Source organism: Furipterus horrens, unplaced genomic scaffold, assembly GCF_987537825.1.
Source record: "Furipterus horrens unplaced genomic scaffold, mFurHor1.1.pri manual_scaffold_2, whole genome shotgun sequence".
In the NCBI taxonomy this organism is placed as follows: domain Eukaryota; kingdom Metazoa; phylum Chordata; class Mammalia; order Chiroptera; family Furipteridae; genus Furipterus; species Furipterus horrens.
The window spans coordinates 79,921,213-79,930,348 of record NW_028327172.1 but is presented as its reverse complement, the minus strand read 5'-3'; positions in this window follow the sequence as shown (position 1 = coordinate 79,930,348).

The window sequence follows — 9,136 nt, the reverse complement described above, 5'->3', positions numbered from 1 at the left end:
AATTATGAAACTTTGTCCAGTGGATATTACTATATGGGTGAGAGTAGTTTGGCTGAGATGTGGGTATAACTGTCTTTATTTAACAGATGAGTAACCAGAGGCTGAGCAGAATTAAGTGATAACTTAAGACGGAACATAAATGTGGAAAAACAGCCAGGCTTCAAGCAATCACTGTATAATTTTCTATAAATTACAAAGGACTTTCATACAAATACATAGTGAGCATGTGTCAGAGATTTAATTCTTTAACAAGAGGATCAGCAGAAAGACAACGTTGATTCAAAGAAGACAAGAAACTGATACACAGTTGGGAGGGGAGGGAAGTGTTGTGTTAGACCAGAGACAAACACAAAACTGAGTAACGCCCTGCAAGTTGAGAAAACCGAAATTCTTGGAGTTGCCTTGTCTACCAAACAGAAACCTTTTACAATTTATCAATCTTCTCTAAGTTATTGAACAGCTAACTTTAGAGGAACTGGGTCCTAATCAATAAGTACTAACTCAGTTACCTCCCCTAGAGCAGGAGTAACCAAATAGTAAATACAAGGTGGGGCAAAAGTAGGTTTACAATTGTGAGTACTTGAAACAGAGTTTATGCTTCTATTATTTAATCAGTTTCCATAGGAACTGTACACCTGTTTTTGTCCCACCCTGTACCTCAGGCCATTTGCTCTCCAACAGGACTACTCAACTCTGCTGCTGAGCAGGGAAGTGGCCACAGGCAGTAAGCAACGAGCATGGCTGTGTTCCCATAAAACTTTATTTACACAAAACAGGTGGTGGGCTTGATCCTACTCACAAGATACAGTTTGCAAATGCCCCAGACCTAGAACATCAAGTGATCCTTAGGTGGCCAAATAAGGCAATCCTCTAATCCCTTGCTTTCCTCCCAGCTTTCATAAGAGAGCTTATTCTGCTGTCTCTCTGAGGCCCCTTCAATCTTTAGACTTCAGTTAAAAAACAAAATAAGACTCTTTTGAAGAGAGAATATTAAAACATAACTACTAAGAAGAGCATCTCAATATTTCTGCCTTTGGCTTGTTAGTTTGGAAAACTATTGTATGAACTACCCATCCCTTTTCCACCACCTTGACGAACCATTAGGACCAATAGGAAGAAGCCTTATGCTGAGGAGAAACTCCAAGCAGCTATCAGAAATACGTGATGCCAGACTTCCGGCCAAGATGGAGGCTTAGACGGACACGCTAGGTCTCCCTCTACAACTACAGTGGAATACAACTACTTCAAAACAAAGGATAACTAGAAATTCCAGAAAATAAAGCTACACGGAAGCCCAACATATGAAGTTATAAACCAGCGGTGCCATTTGGGCAGGTAAGAGTTAAAGAAGGCAAAGCTGTTTGCTGAGCGGCGGGGCGGGGCAGCGAAAAATCCTGGAGGCAATCAAGCCCCTGGCGTGCGCGACTCCAAGCCCCTGGCGTGCCCGACTCCGGCGCTGGGGAGCAGCCGCAGCATCGCCTTGAACAGTGAGGCCCAGGGGGGCGGGAGGACGGATCCCAGTCTCCTAGCTGAATAACTGTGTGAATCCATCTTGGACCCCCGCCCCCACAGAAAGCACCACAGGGCTGCGAAATAGGTCGCGGACAGGCAGGCGACTCCGATCAAGCCCCTGGCGTGCCCGACTCCGGCGCTGGGGAGCAGCCGCAGCATCGCCTTGAACAGTGAGGCCCAGGGGGGCGGGAGGACGGATCCCGGTCTCCTAGCTGAATAACTGTGTGAATCCATCTTGGACCCCCGCCCCCACAGAAAGCACCACAGGGCTGCGAAATAGGTCGCGGACGGGCAGGCGCCGGCGGTCGCTGATTTGTGACGCGTACGCAGGCACTGCCCCCTACCCCCGACAGCCGGCCCAGGAAAACAAAACACATCTGTCAAAATGTGGCAGACAAATATAGAGATCCCGGTGACACAACTCACCAGACAGCAGATAGAGAACCTGACAGATGAACAGATAAGAAACCTGTCAGAGGCTCAGTTCTGGGCCATTGTTATCAGGTGGCTTACAGAATTCACAAAAGAGCAGGAAAAAGATATGAAAGAAGCGAAAAACTTTCATAACGAAAGGAACAAAACCACATACGAGACAGATGGTGAGGAATCCAGAGTCCATTTCAACAAACTGGAATATGGAGAAGGAACAAGCAGTCAACCAATGCAGCGAGAGGAAATGGCAAGCAACAATGAGAGGATCAGAAACCTCTGGGACAGCTATAAAAGGCCCAACATAAGAATCATTGGTTTGCCAGAGAATGAGGAAGATGAACTAGAACTTGAAAAATTGAGTGAAAATATAATAAAGGAGAACTTCCCAGACTTGGGGAAGGGAATAGACTTGCAGGTCCAGGAAGCAAGGAGAGTTCCCAAGAGACTGGACCCAGGGAGAACCACTCCAAGACACATTATAATCAAAATGTCAAAAATTAAAGATAAAGAGAGAATCTTAAAAGCAGCAAGAGAGAAGAAAAGAATTATGTACAAAGGGGTCCCAATTAGACTATCAGCTGACTTCTCAAGGGAAACCCTACAGACAAGAAGGGACTGGCAAGAAATATTCAAAGTAATGAAAATCCAAAACCTACAACCACGAATACTCTATCCAGCGAAATTGTCATTCAGAATAGAAGGACAGAGAAAGTGTTTCCAGGACAAAATAAAACTGAAAGAGTTCATTAGATCCAAACCACTGTTATATGAGAAGTTAAAGGGACTGGTTTAAAAAACAGAAGCTAGGGAGATGAAACAAAGGCAAACGAAACAGGCAACGAGAGTGGAAAAGGAACTGTGGGTAAGGGAAACATAGTGGGGGGAGGCCAACAGGGAGGGGGAGTGGGGAGAGGGAGGGAGAGGATATAGGAATTGGGGATCATGGTAGGAGGGAATGGAATAGACGGAGAGAGGTTGGGAGGAACTGTAAGCACAACTAATGGACATAATCTAAAAGGGGGGGGACAACTGGAGGGAGGGGGCCACCGGGTAGAGGGGAGCAGAGGGAAGGGAAAGTGGCACAAATGTAATATTTTAATCAATAAAACACATTAAATCTGTAAAAAAAAAAAAAAAAAAAAGAAAAAGAAATACGTGATGCCACATGCTTCTAAGATGGAGCACTGGCATGGTCATGACAGTGTCCCATGATTTAAGAGAAGGTAGTCCATGTACCACCCACAGGACCTCAGCATTCAGATTTCAAGAATCAACAACCTACAAGATCTAAGACCAGCAAAGGGATCTGCATTCAGCTCATTCAAAAGCTGTTTCATCCTAGATGTTAAAAAAAAATTATAAGAAGTTGAACACTGTCCTTTTTAGTATAGTGGAAATTACCTGATCTCTCAAGAAAACGTTACTATGTATCCTAACTCTTGTCAAGTTGGGGTCAGGGTGCAGGCTCAGTATATAGGCCTATACTGAGCTCAGGTAGTCTCATCCACAAACAGGTGACTGCCACAGAGCAAAATGCAAGAAGCGTATTCCTTTTAAGACCAGGTTTTGATTAATTCATGATATAAGAGTATATTGTATACGTACAGTGGGCTAAATACTATGGTGGACACTGCAGTTACAAAGTTGAACACAACCCAGTCCTCATTCTTAAAAAGCTTAATCTATCAGAGAGAATATGTAACAAGAACCAATGTGCTTTATGCAATGTTATATATAACACAGGTGAACAATTTTTAACATAATACCTGTTGAGTTCTATTTTTCAGCTGTTTTAGACTTAAATAGGCATGCTGATTTCAAAACTGCAGTTAGTTTTTTTTCTACCATGTCAAGTTTTTTCTGTACAGCTTATCTTAACGCGACCACTCTGGGCTGGATCGAGCCTGGATTGAGGTAAGCACTAGTGCTCTCCTATTGGCTGAGAGCAAACCTCCCTCAAGTGGGGAGGGGTGGGGGACAACCTTGGAGACCAGCGACAGGTTCGTACTTTTCTAGGCTGTTCAGTTACCTATGAGACAGTGTGGTGAGAGGTTGTGTGCTGCTCTATATAGTGAATTGTATTCCGTAGTCTGAGTTCTTGTCTGTATACAAGGAGTTAGCAGAATTTATTTTTTTATTTACATATGTCCTTATTTCCTTTCCTTCAGATCATGTCTGCCTCTGCTATTTCTCATTTTAAGTGCCTAAACAACCCTGATTCATTTTGTTATATCTGTGGTAGTTTCACCATTCCAAGTCAAAGGACAAACATCAGCACATTTGTCAGGCAAGCCTATTTTGCACATTTTAAAGTAAAACTTGGTGATCAAGATAAGTCTTGGGCCCCTCACAAGGTGTGCAATCAATGTGTCAAGAGTTTACGGATGTGGATGAAGGGAACATGTGATAAATTGCCATTTGGTATACCTATGGTTTGACGAGAGTCCAGAGATCATTCATGTGACTGTTCCTTTTGTATAGTGAAAACGCCAGGATGTAACAAGAAAAATAAATGTAAAATAGAGTATCCTAGTCTACCATCAGCTATATGCCCAGTGTCTCATCAGTTGAAATCCCAGTGCCAGTTTTGATTGAGCTACCCTCTTTTGAAAAACAGGAGTATGGTGAAGAACTAAGTGACAGAAACAATGAAGATTTTGAAATTGAAGATGACTCAGTTCATAAGGGACTTGATCAGCAGGGGTTGAATGTTTTGGTACGAGATTTGGAACTATCCAAAAAAGGCCTCAGAACTCCTAGCATCAAGACTACACAGAGGGTTCTGGCTGCTGTGGCTTAGTGGATTGAGCATCGGCCTGTGAGCCAAGTGTCGCTGATTCGATTTCCAGTCAGGACACATGACTAGGTTGCACATCGGGTCCCCAGTTGGGGGCGCGAGCGAGAGGCAACCACACAGTGATGTTTCTCTCCCCCTCTTTCTCCTTTCCCCTCTCTCTACAAAAAATAAATAAATAAACAAATTAATTGAAAAAAAAAAAAGACTACACAAGAAAAACTTACTTGATAAAGGAGGGAAGGCATCTTACTTTCGATAGAGAAAGTACATTTCAGCAGTACTTTCGAAGTGACGCTGGCTTTGTGTATTGCCATTACATACATGGTTTAATGGAGGAATTGGGAATTCCAATCTATAACGCAACTGAATGGCAACTGTTCATCGATTGCTCAAAGCAGAACTTGAAGTGTGTCCTCCTCCACAATGGCAATTTATTTGGTGTGGTCCCAAATGCCCATTCAGTTTGTTTTTGTGAAGAATATGAAGACATAGAGTCAATGATCTGTTGGAATATCACAAGCACAATTGGATCATCTGTGTTGATCTTAAAATGGTCTGCTTCCTTCTTGAACAGTGACATGGATACACCAAGTATCCCTGTTTTCTGTGTATGTGGGACAGCAGAGCTCGTGAGAAGCACTGGGTGGAGTCAAACTGGCCTCCAAGATCTGACCTCAAACCTGGTGATCCAAACATTCTACATGAGCCACTTGTTGACAGAAAGAACATTCTATACCCACTTCTGCACATAAAACTGGGTCTCATGAAGCAATTTGTTAAAACTTTGCCCACTAAAGGAGACTGTTTCAAGTACCTCATTTTGGCATTTCCTAGCCTGTCATTTGAAAAGATAAAGTATCTTATTACATATGTTTGGTAGCAGAACTTTACTACTTGTACACAATTTGACTAACAGTAACAATATATAGCCTTTATATGAATAACTCTAAATAAACAGTCTATTCAGGTAAGATTTTTTATTTTCCTTTGTATGTACATTTTGTAAGATTTGGGGGACAAAGGGAGGGTATCCTGTAACTTAAAAAGTTGACATGATAGAGAAAAACTGGGGTCATTTTTGGATTCAGATGCCAAAAGTTAGTCAGAAACAAGTGTCAGATCTAACTCAATGAAAACTGTGTTCCCCGGTGTAATACATGTAGTAAATGCTATAAAGGGCTGTCTGAGGCAGAGTACTGGGACAGATGAGGGAGCGATAATGAGTACTGGGATAAGTCAGGCTGAGTTAATAGTTTCAGAAACACCTAGCAGACAAAGGGAGCCAGAAGGACACAATGGCTCTGTTTAATTTTATAACACTATTACCAAATCAAGTGTAAAAATTAGATGACATATATCTTGATAAGAAGATGAACAAATGGGAGTCAAAGAGAGAAGACATTGATTAGATGGTCTATTACTAACAGTTTTTGCAGAGATAATGTCTCTAACTGTGAAGCACTTTCCTGTCAACTTCTCTCCTCAGTTATTTCTGGTAGGTTTCAATTATCTAACTCCTTGTTTCTGTCCTGCTACAGCCACACTTATTCATCTGTTAGTTAGCATACCTTCCTCCTTCCAGCTGGTCTTCTAATTTTTCAGTTTCAAAAAACTTATAAACAGAAAAAAGCCTGATAAAAATAACTTGATATCATGTGATATGTTGACACATTAAAAGAATCCTTTTGTTGCTTAACCAAGATCTTATTTGCATTCTTAAATATTTCTCCAATAGGAAACAAAGTTCATATATAATGTTTGAATGTCTTTGAATGCTTTACACTTAGAATGAGGTTTCATATACCTTTTTAAATGTACATATAACATATTATTCCTGTTTTTTTTATTTTAGAGAGTGCTAAGTTAGCCTGTAAATGAGAAAGCCATCTAACAAATTCTGATCCAAAATGTGGTTTACGTTATATTCTGGTTTTTCTTCAGGTTGCATAAATCTTTTGTCTTTTACAAAATGTGGTTTGCCACAATATTTCAGGTAGTTTAAGGGAAAGAAAAGCAAATAGAAGAGTTGTAAAAAGGAAGAAAAGAAATATGGGAAAATATAATAAATCTAACTTTCCCTTATAAAACAACTTTCAAGTGAAATGTAATAGTTCTAATGAATGCTGAATGACTATTATGGAAACCACATGAATTACCACCCACGTGATCCTTAAAATAGTTATGAAGAAAATAGAAACACTGTTCTTTAAGACAAAAATTAGATAATATTTTCACAGTGAAAGTTAGGCAAATGTTTTGAAAATTCTTAGAATGGTTCACTTAAAAAGTAATCCAGCAGTTCTGAATTACTTATGTAATTACAGATTGGTTTTATCTGTGAAAACCGCATACAAAATTAAGTATAAGCACATAACCAACAATTATATAGAATATTATACCAAAGGAATATGCCTTTTTTGATGGCAAAATGACACAGAAATATAAACTAAAATTACACAGCATTGAAAGGGAGCCCACCACTATTCCCTCTAATTTAAATTGACCGTCAAGAAGAAAACTTGGGGGAGATCTAAAATGGCAGAGGAGTAAGTGGAAGCTACATTAACCTCCTCCCAGGACCAATCTGAAATTACAACTTAATTGTGGAGAAATCATCTGGAATAACCAACTGAACACTAGCTGGAGAGCAGTCTTATAACCACAGAGAGACAGAGAAGGCCACTTCATCACAATGTGACTGGTAGGAAGTGTGGAGACACAAAAGGACTGACTGGGCTCCCATGGGTGGCAGCTGAAGGAACTGAGAAACAGCTCAGCAGCTGTTCCCCCTGAGAAGAACAGGGTCTAAACCCCCAGCTGGGCTTCCCAGCTTACAGCAACAGAGCAAAAAGTAAAATAGCATCCAGCTGTGAAAAGCAGAAAGCCGCAGGGTTTTTTGGCTGGCCTGAAAGAAACAGCTGGAGACAAAGGGCTCTTAAACAGATCGCGCATGAAAATATTTTGGCACCCACTTACCCTGGGATCAAGCAGAGGGAGGGCAGATAGGACTAGAGATGCTTGGGGAGAATTTAGGGGTGGCTTTGAGCAGAGAACTGAGGGAGCAACCGAATAAGTCCCAGTGCTGACTCATTCCCCATACTGCAGGCAGACCATTCCCCTCCAAGTGGCATCAGCCTGAGGGGAAGCAAAAGGCCTGCCTACAGGAATTAGTCTGCCCCACCCTCGGAGTTTAAGCCTGATGGCTGATCACAGATTGAATAGATTAACAACTAAAGGAGACAAGACAACAGCAGTAGATCTCTGGTAGTCTCCAACAGGCTGCCTAGGCCAGACTGGTACATGATCTGACGCCACCAGGGGCAGATCCAGGAAGTGCAGATCATTCTAAGAAGCAGCAACAAACAAGAAGAGTCACAAAAATGAGAAGACAGAGAAACAACCCCCATCAAAAGGAAAGGAGAAATCCCCAGAAAGAATGCTAAATGAAATAGAGGAAAGCAAACTATCAGACATGAGATTCAAAACATAGATGATAGGGAAGTTCGATGAGCTCAGTGAGCTCAAAGAAAACTACAAAGAACTCCAGGGAAACTACAAGGAGCTTACTGAGGATTATACAAGCATGAAAAAGGACACAGAAGCTATGATAAGAGCCAGGAGGAAATGAAGAATACAATTTCTGAACTGAAGAACACAGTAGAAGGGATTAAAACCAGTCTAGAGGAAGCAGAATATCGGATCAGCAAGCTGGAGGACAACATAGAAAAAGTTCCCAGACAGGGCAACAAAATGAAAAAACACTGAAAAGAATGAAGAGGTTTTAAGAAAGCTGCAGGACAACATAAAACGTAATATCCATATCATAGGACTACCAGAAGGAGAAGAGGAGCAATGGATAGAAAACCTGTTTGAAGAAGTAATGACAGAAAACTTCCTTAACTTGATGAGAGAAAAAGTCACACAAGTTCAGGAAGTACAGAGGGTCCCAATGAAGATGAACCCAAATAGGACCACTCCAAGACATATCATAATTAAAATGGCAACATTGAAAGACAGAGAGAGAATCCTAAAGGCAGCAAGAGAGAAACAGTTAATAACATACAAGGGAACTCCGATAAGGCTATCATCATATTTCTCAGCAGAAACACTACAAGCCAGAAGGGAATGGCAAAAAAATATTCCAAGCAATGAAAAATAAAGGCCTACGACCAAGACTGTCTACCCAGCAAGGCTCTCATTCAAAATGGAAGATGAAATAAGGATTTTCCCAGACAAAAGAAGGCTAAAAAGATACATCTCCACCAAATCAGCATTGCAAGAGATGCTAAAGGGTCTGCTTTAAAAAGACGAAGAAACAGGGGACTTCTGGCCAAGATGGTGGCATAGACCGACACACTCTGTCTCCCTCCACAACTAAGAAGGACTACAACTACG